Here is a 14,466-nt window from a genome sequence, read left to right as displayed (position 1 = left end):
GGGCAAACGTCATTTGGCAGGATAGTTCCAGTACGTGAACATCCTTCTACTCACTGTGTCTGGGGCAACTTTATTCATCAGCAGTCATTCTTACACAAAATATTAACCCCAAAGTACCAATGTCACACAAAAGGAAGTGGTCTTAATTTCATATGTGGGGCTGTATGTTCTATAAGTGCCAAAAGGTAGAAGCACAAACACAACCCACTCTTTAAAAAAAACTAAATAGTTCAAAGAATTTTCCATCCTCCCCCTTACTCCCATAATAAAAGGGATTTTATTTGGTTTTTATCCTGGCCATTTACAAAGTATTTCCCCATCTGACTTGCATTATTAGGGTTATGGATAAAAGTTCATTCACTTTGAAGAGAGGTGTGTCTACTCCTTCCTCCTCTTCTTGCCTTCATGCTCATGTTCCTTGGGGGGGCTGCTATCCGAGGGTCTTTTAGAGCCACTGTGCTGTTTGGCCTCTTCCAACAACTTGTCCAAACCAAAAGGATCTTCCTCAAACTGAACTGGTCCTTCTCGGCCTCTTTGCCTACGGTCTGAACTAGAAAACTCCTTATTGGGAACAAATCTGTTGGTCTTTATTCTGGCTTCTAGGTCATCACCATACATGTCCTTGTCCAGATTTTTACTGGGCCTGTAAATATTTTGGGCCATATCTTTACCACCTCTCCAGGCTTGATCATAAATGTCGTAAATTTCATCTTCTCCACCTGCAAAACCACTGTCCATACCCTTGGACTGGTTGAAGAGCCTTGGTCATACTGAACTTCATTGGACATCCGCGGATTGGGCACACCACTAGCGATGACTTCACTGATATCTCAATTTTCATTTATCTGTAGTTTTGACCTCTTATCAGGAACTGCCCTGGAAAGATTCTGGTCGTGCTGTCCTCTTTTCACCTGTCATGCCGGATTTCATCCTTCTCACGTGCCTCCCCATCCTCTTTTTCCACATGGGTTTTAATCCCAGCTCTTCTCTCTCTAGCTTTCTGGACCATTTCTCTAAGTTTCTCTTCATGTTTCTCCTTTTCTTTTTGTGCCGTCCTTCTCTCTACTTGAGCACGTATTTCTACAGCTTCATGAGCCTTCCGATCAGCAATATAGAGGGCTTCGGCCAGCTTAGCAAAGTTCTCATTGATGTGAACTGTCTGCAGGCCTCTTCCATCAGCAGCCAGACATTTGTCTAATGGAATTGTATACCCCTTTACATCTTTCCAATTTGAAATACAAGGAGGAATCTTCCATTCTTGTTGCTCCTTCACAGTCATCTTTCGGCTAGGAGAATACATGACAGGTGCAGGAGGAGAAGGTGGTCCTCGGGGAATTTTCTTATTCATCTTGAACCTTGGAGGCTCCACTGGATCTTTCTGCATTTCCACCATCCGAGTAACTCTCTGTTTAGCTCCAGAGTTGAAAGCCACTCCTTGCTGAGATGGTGTGTATCAAATATACTGAGCAGGAGCCAGTTTATCAGCAGCTCAAACTGGCATGGCTGCAGCAACCTTCTGTGATACAGATTTTTCTAAGGCTACTCTTGTCTTTTCTGTTATCTCTTTAATGGCTTCTTCATCAGGTCTTTGCAGATCTGGATCATCTGCATTCATGACTTCCTTGGGAACCAGGTCAGTACCCTTGCTATAAATGACCTTGTCTTTTGACTGTCCTTGCTGAGCAATTGCATCATATTTAATTTTTCCTTCAGCATCCACCTGAATGGCCAGTGTATTTGACATTTTTTTCTTTCATCGCATATCCAGTGGATACTGGGCCTCATGGATCTCTGGAAAAGCATCTCCATTTTGGATGCTAATAATTGAGGTATCCAGCCTTTCCTGTAACTGTATTGGGGAAGTTATCTTCAGGACAAGACCAGTGAAGTCTGTCTTGATCTCTGGGAAATTGCTTTTTCTTCAGCCTTAAGCTGGTCCTGAGATAGCTAAGTCAGTGCAGGTAAAAAGCTGGTGAGGCCATCTTCTTCTGCTTAAGCTTCAGCACTTTAAAGACAGTGTTTGAGACACCAGCCTGCTGTCTTCCCGGTGTCGGCCCCACAGAAATCCTTTCTCGTTTCACCACCACTTGTATCTTTGCCTTTGGATTTTGTCACTGGAGAGTGGCTGAACTTGATCTGTCTGGGGCCCCTGGAGCCAGGTGCTCTTGCACCCCTGCACCTTGCTTAAAATAAAAGGAAACTAAAACTTGGAGGATCCCTGGGTGGCTCAGTTGTTTAGTGCCTGCCTTCAGCCCAGGGCATGATCCTAGAGTCCTGGAATCGAGTCCCACATCGGGCTCCTTGCATGGAGCCTGCTTCTCCCTCTGTCTGTGTCTCTGACTCACTCTCTCTCTGTCTCTCGTAAATAAATAAATAAAATCTTTAAAAAAAAAATAAAAAATAACATAAAAATAAAGGGCACCTGAGGATCCAGGCACTCCTAACTTCAACCTCATATTCTTGTTCCCTCATCCACTGTGAGTTAGCCACAGTATCCAAGTACTTTCCTGCCTTGGGGCCTTTGCAGTTGCTGTCCCTCTGCTAGTAATGCTCTTCCCCAGCTCTTAAGACAGATCCTTCAGATGTCAGTTCAATGTAACCTTCACAGAGAAGACTTCCCTGACCAGCCTTCAAGAGGAGGCCTCCTTTTCACACCCCTACTACCACATCCCTGTTTATTTCTCTCCTAATATTTCTCACATCTAAAGTGATTGTGGGGGATCCCTGGGTGGCTCAGCGGTTTCGCACCTGCCTTTGGCCCAGGGCGCGATCCTGGAGTCCCGGGATCGAGTCCCACGTTCTCCCTCTGCCTGTGTCTCTGCCTCTCTCTCTCTCTCTCTCTCTATCATAAATAAAAATACATTTTTAAAAAATAATAAAAATAAAGTGATTGTGTTGGGGTGCCTGGGTGGCTCAGTCAGTTAAGCGTCTGCCTTTGGCTTAGATCACAATCTCAGGGTCCTGGGATCAAGTCCCACATCAGACTCCATGCTCAGCGGGGAGCTTCTCCCTTACCCCTCTCCCCTGCTCATGCTCTCTCTCTCTCTCTCTCTCTCTCTCTCAAATACATAAAATCTTTAAAAAAATATAAATAGGGATGCCTGGGTGGCTCAGTGGTTGAGCGTCTGCCTTTGGCTCAGGGTGTGATCCCAGAGTCCCAGGATCGAGTCCCATGTTGGGCTCCCTGCATGGAGCCTGCTTCTCCCTCTGCCTATGTTTCTGCCTCTCTGTGTCTCTCATGAATAAATAAATAAAAATCGTTAAAAAATATATAAATAAAGTGATTGTGTTGTGGGGGCACCTGGGTGGCTCAGCCTGTAAAGTGTCTGACTCTTGGTTTCAGCTCAGGTCATGATCTCAGGGTTGTGATATCAAGCCCCATGTTGGACTCTGTGCTCAATGGGGAGTCTGCTTGGAATTCTCTCCCTCTCCCACTACAACCCCCCCCCCCCCACCTCTCGTGCCTAAATAAAGTAATTGTGTTCAGGACACCTGGCTGGTTCGGTACAGAGCTTGCATCTCTTGATCTCGGAGTGGTGAGTTGGAGCTCCACGTTGGGTATAGAGATTACTCAAATAATCTTTAAAAAAAAAGTGTCTTCATTTTGATCTTGTTTACTTGCTCATTGAGGTCTTCCTTCAATTGTCAGTTCTTCAAGAGTAGGAATCCTACTGCCTTTTTCATTGCTATGTTCCTGACACCCGGAACAGTGCCTTAGTACCTAGTAGATGCTTAAGAAACACTTGCTACATAATGATTGTGCATCAGTTTGAATAAGGGTTACTATTTTAGCTCCAGATGTGTTGTCGAAAGTAGATTCTTTTTCTGATATGAGAGAGGCTTGTAATCTAGGCAGACTCACAAAGTATCTATAAAGCACAGGCAGATTTTTAATATCATTTTTCCAAGACTAGGAAGAAAGGGGAAATCACTCAGCCAAAAAGGGGAAGTGGAGGGTTGGAATGTCTCACCACCGAGGAAGAGGAGGATGGGTGGAGTCAGGGCTGCCCTGCCCATGAAGTACATTCATGTGAATGCTGAAGACAGTATACTGACACTTCTCCTTGCCAGCACTATGCATCAGCATGCGTATGATCACATTCTAGAGTTGAGTCCCCTCTGACATCTATAGTGTGAACTCATATACCCAGGAGTTATTCACTGGCAAGCATAGTGGAGGGAGGAGATGAGACCTTCAGTGAACCATGTTATATGAACCCCATTGGCTTTAATGTAATCATGTAGGAGCTGCTAGAGGGAACCTTTTTTTTTTTTTAAGGAATGTGATTTTTTTTTTTTAATTTATTTGAGACAGAGAGTGAGCACACACACAAGGGGAGAGGGCCAGAATTTCAAGCACACTCCCTGCTGAGCCGGGAGCCCTAAAAGGGCTCAATCTCACAACCCTGAGATCATGACCTGATCTGAAACCAAGGGGTGGTCACTTTACCAACTGGGCCACCAGGCATCCCCAGAGGCAACATTTTGAAAAGTATCCTTACTATAGAATAATTCAGTATAACAAAGGATTACCTAATATAATGGTATCTTATCCACTTGGAATAAACCTATCAGTACACCAGCCCCCAGCCACACATATTCTTTCTGGGTGTAGAGGCCACTTTTTGTCAACAGGATTGAACAATGGGATGTAGGAAGGGCCCACAGTGACCCCTTGCCTGAATACAGAAAGACCCATCAGAGGACCCACCTCAAAACATCCCTAAATGACCTATAGATGGGCTACCAACAACCAGGCACTTACCAAAAGAGGCAACATCCTGTCAGCGCCACACCTCCTCACCTTTCCTCTTTAAAAACATCCCCCACCCACTGTCTCAGGTGTAGGTCTCTTCTCTGCTCCCTTGTAGGGGTATTTAGCTAGCTCCTTTGTTTTGCCTCAGGTGAATTCATTCACCTCCCAGCTACCAGCTTACGCCTGATGGGAGTTGCCCAGCATTTGGGCCGGGGCTAGGGTGAAAGACCACCCCAGGTGGTGAGTGTGATGGTCACCTTCTCAGTAAGAATGTTCCTTCTCTTTCTCCCTATCCACTATCTAGACTGTCTGCTGATTGGATCTGGCAATGATCCATTGAGTAGAGCCTGACCCTCAAATTTCAGGAGAGTGAAGGATAGTGTGCACCCTTTTTAAAAGATTTCTTTATATATATTTATATTTTTTAGATTTTAGTTATTTATTCATGAGAGACACACACACACACACAGAGGCAGAGATACAGGCAGAGGAGAAGCAGGCTCCACGCAGGGAGCCTGACGTGGGATTCCATCCCGGGACTCCAGAATCCCGCCCTGGGCCGAAGGCAGGCACTTAACTGCTGAGCCATCCAGGGATCCCCAAGATTTATTTATTTGAGAGAGCATGTGCAAGAGTGGGGGTGGGGGCTGAGGGAGAAGAATCTCAGGCAGACTCTAGACTGAGCACAGAGCCCAACGTGGGGCTTGATCCCATGACCATGAGATCATGACCTGAGCCCAAACCAAGAGTCAGATGCTTAACCCACTGAGCCACCCAGGTGCCCCCCATGTGCACTCTTGCTGTGGGAGCAAGTGGCACCAGGATCAGGAATCTTAAAATGGAGACCTCCCTTTCTGGGCATAATCTTCCCCCAGGGATGCCATATTAAATTACTACAAACTGAGTGTCTTAAAACAATAAACTTAATTATTCACAGTTCTGGAGTCTGAAAGTCCAAAATGAGGCTACCTGCACAGCATGGGCCCCCAGAAGTTTCTGAGGAAGGCTTTTACCTGGCCTTTTACATCATCTGGTGTCCCCCAACATTCCTTGGCTCTCCATCTTTCCTCTGTGTATGTCTCTATATGGCTTCTCCTCTTATAGGACACTGGTCCTTGGGGTTAGGGCCCACCCTAATCCAGTATTATATCTGGAAAGATCATATTCCTTTTTTTTTTTAAAGATTGTATATATTCATTTGAGAGAGAGAACGAGAGCAGGGGGAAGGGCAGGGGCAGAGGCAGAAGCAGACTCTCCCCTCCACCCCCAACAGGGAGCCTGACTCAGGGCTCCATCCCAGAACCCTGATATCACAACCTGAGCCGAAGGCAGACACTTAACCTACTGAGTCAATCAGGCCAGGCACCCCTGGAAAGATCTTATTTCTAAATAAAGTCACATTCTGAGATTTGGGATGGGAGGGGCATGAGTTTTGGGTGGACACTGTCCAAACCATTAGACTGTTTATAATCATGTATTTGGTGTGTTGCTGTTCACACTCTTGCTCTAATTGGTTATTGGCAAGTTAGCAAGCCCTAATGTGTGGATCCTAAATATGATTACGGTACATACTGGCCCTTGCCACCTCACCATTGGACTATAGGTTTAACGCTAGTATTTTGACACTGTTAGGATGTGAGCTGGCCTTCAGTGGGTTGCAAGCAGCATTTAATAGCTGATATCAATAAGAAGCTGTGACAAGGGTGCCTATGTGGCTCAGCTGGTGGAGCATGCAACTGGTGGTCTTGAGGTCATGAATTCAAGCCCCATGTTTTCTTTTTTTTTAATTTTTCTTTATTTATGAGTCATAGAGAGAGAGAGAGAGAGGCAGAGACACAGGCAGAGGGAGAAGCAGGCTCCATGCACCGGGAGCCTGACGTGGGATTCGATCCCGGGTCTCCAGGATCACGCCCTGGGCCAAAGGCAGGCGCTAAACCGCTGCGCCACCCAGGGATCCCTCAAGCCCCATGTTGAGAGGAGACTTTATTTAAAAAAATAAGAAGCTGTGTCCAGAACTGAGATATAATTTACAAACATACTTGCTCTACAGTTCACACCCTGTTACGCATATGCTTTACAACAGACCTGATTAGTACCAGAATCATAACAAATAAGCATATTCCTTAAGTTTTTGATAATGTTGAAGTGTATCCAATCACCAGGGTTATATCAAGACTCCCATAAAATGTCCATGGCACAGAGTCTTGCCAAGCAGGAAGACAGAGACATAGCTCCATCCATTGCATTTTTTTTTTTTTAGATTAAAAAAAAATGTTTTGTTTTGTTTTTAAGTAAGCTCCACGCCTAGTGCAGAGCCCAGTTCAGGACTTGAACTCATAACCCTGAGATCATGACCTGAGCTGAGATCAAAGATCAGATGCTTAACTTACTGAGCTACCCAGGTACCTCTTTTTTTTTTTTTTTTTTTTTAAATTTTATTTTTATTTATTTATGATAGTCACAGAGAGAGAGGGAGAGAGAGAGAGAGAGAGAGAGGCAGAGACACAGGCAGAGGGAGAAGCAGGCTCCATGCACCGGGAGCCCGACGTGGGATTTGATCCCGGGTCTCCAGGATCACGCCCTGGGCCAAAGGCAGGCGCCAAACCACTGCGCCACCCAGGGATCCCTTTTTTTTTTTTTTTTAAAGTAATCTCTACACCCAGTGTGGGATTCAAACTCACAACCCTGAGATCAAGAGCCACATGCTCTACTGACTGAGCCAACCAAGTGCCCCTGTAGGAATATATCGGCTGTTTGAATAGCTCTAGGGTGTCAAGATAGTTGGTTATTATGTAATTTAGACCAGTTATTTTGCCAGAACACTGTTCCATTTTCTATTTATTTCACCCGGGGCTATGTTTAGGTGTTTCCTTAGTAACCCATTAAACTTTTTTTACCATTCCTGCTGCTGTAGGATTATGAGGCATCAGATTTTCTTCTTCTGGCCTAGACCCATGCACTTACTGTAAAGTTTGTTTCCTAGTTTGATTCTGTGACTAGGGAGGTTCCATAGATACTAGTGTCTGTATGTGTGGCATCGTGGCTGTAGCATCTAGGTAACCCCCAGCCCTGAGAAGTACCCACTACAGCCATTTCTGTTCTCCTGGTGACCCAGTCCTGGCTTCAGCATATCCTATCTACCAGATTATCTTCTGCTAGCTCTTCAAATTGTGTGCCCCTTTATCCTTTAAAAAAATTTTTTTTAATTTAAATTGAATTTGCCAACATATAACACCCAGTGCTCATCCCATCCAAAAATATGGAACACGTCATGAATTTGTGTGTCATCCTTGTGTAGGAGCCATGCTAATCTTCCCTGTATCATTCCAATTTTAGTATATGTATGTGCTGCCGAAGGAAGCACAGATGCCCTTTTTTCTATTGTCAACTGACACAGAAAAGGCTGGCAGATTTGACAATGTTTTAGCATGTGCGGTTTTAGGACTACCTTTCTCCCTTCATCCTTTAATTGACAAATTTGTGCCCAACTGTCCATCTGTTTGGGGAACCCATCTAGCTACAGTGTTGTCAATTAACCATTTTCAATGTTATACTTCTAGTTCATTTATCTTTTCTTAAAAAAAGGATTTTTATTTATTCATTCATGAGACACACAGAGAGAGAGGCAGAGACACAGGCAGAGGGAGAAGCAGGCTCCCTGCAGGGAGCCCGACATGGGACTGGATCCTGGGACTCCAGAATCACGCCCTGAACCTAAGGCAGATGTTCAACCACTGAGCTACCCAGGCATCCCAATTTGTCTACTTTCTTTTTCTTTTTCTTTTTCTTTTTTTTTATGATAGTCACAGAGAGAGAGAGAGAGAGAGGCAGAGACACAGGCAGAGGGAGAAGCAGGCTCCATGCACCGGGAGCCCGACGTGGGATTCGATCCCAGGTCTCCAGGATAGCACCCTGGGCCAAAGGCAGGCGCCAAACCACTGCGCTACCCAGGGATCCCTATTTTTATTTTTATTTTTATTTATTTATTTATTTATTTTCTATTTTTTTTTCTACTTTCTAATTGTATTTTGCTTAGTGAGTTTTACCTTTCTAGGTGCTGAGACATCATCTCCTGTTATGTAAGATTGGCTAAACCTGATGTATGTTCTTCCATATTGGTTTTCTCCCTACTGATTGTTTATTAGACAATTATTATTTTATTATTTTTTCATTTGGGGCACCAAAGTATTAGGCCATTGGCTACTGCCCATCGGTCATAATTCAAAATAACTTCAGGATGTCCTTTGCATACGTTCTGACTTACTGGCAGTTATACTGATTTTATTTATTTATTTATTTATATTTTTTTTATACTGATTTTAATTCATCATATTGAGCTGCCTCACCTGCCCCTCTGCCTGCCAGGTTTCTCCTGTGGTTGCATTTAGGGCTGCAGCCTTCCACTCGTCTTGTGGTATGAGTGAGGAGGCACTCCTTTCCTCGGGCCATCACATGGCCTGTGCCCTCGTGTCAGCTCAGACCAGGAGGGTGGCGGTCCAGGTCTTCCCCACCCTCTCTGCTCATGGGGCAAATCTAGCAAAGGCCGAGATGCTGTCTTCTCAGTGGAGGACCTTGCTTTGTCCTTTTTCTTATGTATCATTTCCATTTAGGTGAATAGGACTTTGTGCTACCCACTTAGTTTGGTCAGCACTGAATCTAGCTCATACCAAGAGGAGTTACTTCGTTCTTATTTTGGGGCTATCATCAGTTCCACTATACCCTGTAATGCAAGGAATGTAACCAGTATTCCTTTTTGTTAGGTTAGATTTTTTTTTTTTTTTAGATTTTATTTTTAAGTAAGCTCTACGGTCAATGTGAGGCTTGAACTCAACCCTGAAATCAAGAGTCCCATGCTCCTCCGATTGAGCCAGTCAGGTGCCCTGTCCCCTTATTTCTATCGGGTTAATTTTCTGTATCAGAAAATTTCTTTGTCCAGTAGGCTGAAATAGTGCTATGCATGACCCTCAAAGTCTAACCCAGAGTGACCAGGCAACATGACCATGAGTCACTGAAATCTCGTTTTCTTTTTATTTTTTAAAGATGATATTTTCTGGATTGGTGCCTATTGGCCTATGTTGTATGACTTACATTTTATTTATTTAAAAAATTTTAAAGGTTTTATTTATTTATTCATGAGAGACACAAAGAGAGGTAGAGACCTAGGTAGAGGGAGAAGCAGGCTCCTCAAGAGGAGCCTGACGTGGGACTTCATCCCAGGACTCCAGGATCGTGACCTGTGCCAAAGTCAGATATGCTCAACCACTGAGCCAAGTTCCCTCTTGTTTTCTTTAGTACAGGTGCTCAGGATGATGATGTTGTGCTGCCCTCTTTAATTCATCTAAGGACCTGTGTTGTTTGATCCTGTGGGAAGTCTTGGGCTTTTTCTCTACTGATTTGACATTTTGTAAAAGAATATTTAGCATGGAATCTGTTTTCCCCGATAGTCAAATAATCCTATCAATTTTAGGTTTTGGGTTTTTTTAAATCCTAGACTATGTCCTTTATGTATCTATTGATTCTGATGTGATGCTCCCTCTAATGACTAGATTTTACCTAAAATGTGAACTAAAAACCTTTTTTTAGGCTTCTTTTTTTTTTTTAAGATTTTATTTATTTATTCATGAGAGAGAGAGAGAGACAGAGACACAGGCGGAGGAAGAAGCAGGCTCCACACAGAGAGCCTGATGTGGGACTCAATCCAGGGTCTCCAGGATCATGCCCTGGACTGCAGGCAGCGCTAAACCGCTGCGCCACCAGGGCTGCCCCTAAAAAACTTAAAAAAAAAAAAATTCATTGGAGAGAAAGCGAGTATGAGCAGGGGTGAGGGACGGAGGCAGAGGGAGAAGCAGGCTCCCCGCTGAGCAGGGATCCTGATGTGGGGCTCAATCCCAGGCCTGAGATCATGATCTGAGCTGAAGGCAGACACTTAACTGACTGAGCCACCCAGGCATCCCTGAATATCTCAGGATTTTTTCTGTTCAACTTATTGTATGTTTTCTCTCTCTCTAATTATGATATCATGTATGTAATCATGTAAAAGAGAGTTTAACATTCTCAAATCCCTGCAAGTACAAGACTATTTTATTTCATGTCCCTGGACTAATTTCTGAAATATCTATCGTTTTCTTTGCAAAGTGGCCTGGTGATCTGGAGGTACTGGTATTGCAAAAAAAAACATGTTATTAGGATCTGTGGAAGACGTGTGTTTTCTTGGATATGTAGAGACCTTTTCTGGAATTGGATGAGGGCTCCCCATACATTTATCTTGTAATTTTGTACATATGGTTTTATTTTGCGCATTATATTTTACTTTTATTTCTATTTCCGCTGTCCCTATGCATCTTCCTTCCAGCCACACCAATAACTTGTAGGGGCTCAGGTCTGCCTAATTATACCTTCTTTTCGAATCCTGTAAAAATGATTGCGATCTCATTATCTCATCCTCGGGTTCTGTAGTGTAGACGATGAATAAGCTTGGCCAATATCTGGGTAACCAAAAGAGAAAAACTATCTCCTCACATAACTCAATATCGAGAAAGGTTTCTTAATATTGTTGTCATGGAATGAGCGTGGATTTAGACGTCAGAAAGACCCTAAATTCTGTCCCTTTGGGCTGGCTATTGAACCTGAACACCTGCTTGGCTTTGGGAGATGTGAGCCTGCTGTGACCAGAAGGGGGCACTGTCCCAGTTTGCCCAGTAAAAGCTACAAGGGAGGAGGGAAGAGGGAGGAGGGAGGAGGGCAGGGTGTGTGTGTTTGGGGAGGGGGGCAGGCTCTCCCAAGCCTTCTCGGATCTGTGCCTGCTTCCTCTTCTGCTGAGAACACTGCGGAGCCTCTCTCCACCTGCTGAGGTCCTGTTCAGACTTCAGATTTCAGGTCAGAGGATCCCTCCTCTCGGCAGCCAGGCCGCTTCTCCATTTCGTCGCTACATACCACACCTCTACAGAGTACTCAGCGCCTGAGTGGCTTAGCTCCTTCATCTGAAAAATGAGGCTGGTCCTCATACCTAGGTCCTGTTACTACTTTGAAGAATGAATGAACAGACACATGAAAACAATGCCTGGCGAACAGAAAGCATTTGATAAATTATGATTAATTTATTGTTAATAATAATTTTCGTTAGTAATAATGATCATTTATTCATTTTATTAACACTTGCTCATTTTATTATTCTCTGCCTTCTCTGCCCTGGCTGAAGCTGGCTTCACCCTCTCTGTTCCCACAGCCCTGGCTCTCATAATGCTGAGTTGTAGTTTTGTTTTGCTTGTCTGCTAGGCTCTGAGCTGCCTAAGTGCAGAAGTGTGTCCTTTACCACTGGACACCAGCTCCTAGCACAGGGCCAGGCACTTTAGGACTTATGAGGCCAAGGCACATATTAGGATCAAATTATGACTCAAGGGATGATGTAATAAGAAGAGAATTGGGGTCTGGAGCTCTAAGAGAATGGGCAGGCCTAGATCTATCTCCTGCCTCCTGGGCTACTTTCAAGGCCCTAGGCTTGGATTTAGATCAATGAATAGTTATTTACTAGTAGCTTATCAAACTGTAAGCTGCAAGAAAGAATGACAGATGAGGGGCGCCTGAGTGGCTCAGTCGGTGAAGCGTCTTCCTTCTGCTCTGGTCATGATCCTGGGGTCCTGGGATTGAGCCCCACTGCAGGCTCCTTGTTCAGCAGGGAGCCTGCTTCTCCCTCTGTCTGCCACTCCTCCTGCTTGTGCTCTCTCTATGACAAAAAAATAAAATCTTAAAAAAATTTTTTAAAAAATTTCTTCATGAGAGACACAGAGAGAGCGAGAGGCAGAGACACAGGCAGAAGGATAAGCAGGCCCCATACAGGGAGCCCGATGTGGGACTCGATATCCCGGGTCTCCAGGATCACATCCTGGGCCAAAGGCTGTGCTAAACCGCTGAGCCACCCAGGCTGCCCAATAAAATCTTAAAAAAAAAAAAAAAAAAAAAAAAAAAAAAAGAATGACAGATGAGATGTGACACCCTTAATGCAGAAGCAGCAGCCCATATTCCAGATTCACAGAGGATCTCAGGGAAAGAGCCCTTAGAAATGATTCAGTCTTGCTGACCCATTGGACAGAAAAAGGACACATCAATTGAACAGGACACTTACCCTTTTCTACAGTTACCTGAACATGTAGGGAAGATATCTAGGACTCAGACCTGAGATGCGGAGCCCCTGGCTTCGGATGGAGCTGCCACCAGTGCCAGCCTCCAAGTTGAAGGGCATCCCAAGGCCACCCAACCGCCGGTTTCTAGGATGCACAGTGAGGTTCCTCGTCCTTGTATTGGCTTTGACTGCCCCCTAGGGGACATTTTTCTTCAGACCCATGGGTGCATTCCTCCAAGAAAAAGGGTTGGGGCCCTGCCCAAGCCTCCTGGTTATCTTCTCTCCTCTGTCTCTGCTCACTCCCATGACAGACTCACCCTGTTGTGTGGCTTTACACACCATCCACACGCCAACTGCTTCCCAAACTGTATCCCCAGCCCTCACTACCCCCCCCAAACTCCAGAGAGCCACTTGTCATCTCCGCTGGGAAGTCTAACCCTCATCTCAATCAGAATGTGTCCAAAGCTGAGATCCTCATCCTCCCCATCCCAGTTATGGCAACGCCATTATACCAGATGCCAGGCTGAAGCCCACGGTGCCATCCCTGACTCATCTTTCCTTCACACAGAAGTCCAACCTGTCAGCAAATCCAATTGGCTGCACCTTCAAAATATATCCAGAATCTGACCACCTCTTGCCATCCTGCTTCAGGCTACCATCATTTGTAGACTTATTAAAAATGGCCTCCTATCTGGTCCTCTAGTATTTGGTTCTGCTCAGTGGTTCTTGTCTCATTTGGAGAAAAAGCCAAAGTCCTGGGACGTCTGGGTGGCTCAGCGGTTGAACGTTTGTCTTAGGCTCGGGACGTGATCTTGGAGTCCCGGGATCAAGTCCCACATCAGGGTCCCTGCATGGAGCCTGCTTCTCCTCCCTCTGCCTATGTCTCTGCCTCTCTCTGTGTCTCTCATGAATAAATAAATAAAATCTTAAAAAAAAAGCCAAAGTCCTGACAATGATGACTTATTGATCTAACTCATCTCCTGTCACTCTCCCCATCACTGCATTCACTCCATGCTGTTGTTGCCTGTATCGGGCATGCTCCTGCCTCAGGGCCTTTGCACTTGTTTTTCCTCCTGCCTAGCATGTTCTTCCTTCAAATAACTACATGGCTGGCTCCCTCGACCTTCAGATCTTCACTCAAAAGAACCTTCTCCACGAGTCCTAAGATATCCTATCAAAACTTCAACATCTGACATTTCACATCTCCCCACCTTGCTTTATGTTTTTCCTTCTTAATATTTATCACTATTTAATACACCACACCTTCGCTCATTTATCCTCCATTGGAATATAAGTTCCCTAAGAGTAGAGTTTTTGTTTGTTTCCTGAAATATCTCCAATGTCTACAACAGAGGTTAGTGATATTTGAAAAAGGAAATTACATCCTTCCTTTGGTTTTTTAATTTTTAAATTCTTTTTAAAATTATGTCCAACGTAGAGCTTGAACTCACAACCCTGAGATCAAGAGTCGCATCCTTCACCGACTGAGCCAACCAGGCACCCCATGACAAACATTGGTCTAATAACAAATTTTGGAAAAACCTGAAATGGGCCAAGCCCTTTCTTTTATACACAGAGAAGTTAAACCCAG

The 14,466-nt window shown here is 44.6% G+C and overlaps 1 non-coding gene and 1 pseudogene across 1 annotated transcript; both read right to left on the bottom strand.

Moving 5' to 3' along the window:
• Nucleotides 1-286: 286 nt before the first annotated feature.
• LOC140634501 (SNW domain-containing protein 1 pseudogene) lies at nucleotides 287-12,995 on the bottom strand (annotated as a pseudogene).
• Nucleotides 8,010-8,120, bottom strand: LOC140634583 (U6 spliceosomal RNA). The gene has a single exon (XR_012032008.1). It is a non-coding gene; the product is annotated as a U6 spliceosomal RNA (small nuclear RNA).
• Nucleotides 12,996-14,466: the final 1,471 nt, after the last annotated feature.

Source organism: Canis lupus, chromosome 5 (genome assembly GCF_048164855.1).
Source record: "Canis lupus baileyi chromosome 5, mCanLup2.hap1, whole genome shotgun sequence".
Classification (NCBI taxonomy): domain Eukaryota; kingdom Metazoa; phylum Chordata; class Mammalia; order Carnivora; family Canidae; genus Canis; species Canis lupus.
Note: the sequence above shows the minus strand (reverse complement) of the source record. Positions and strands in the feature narration are given on the sequence as shown.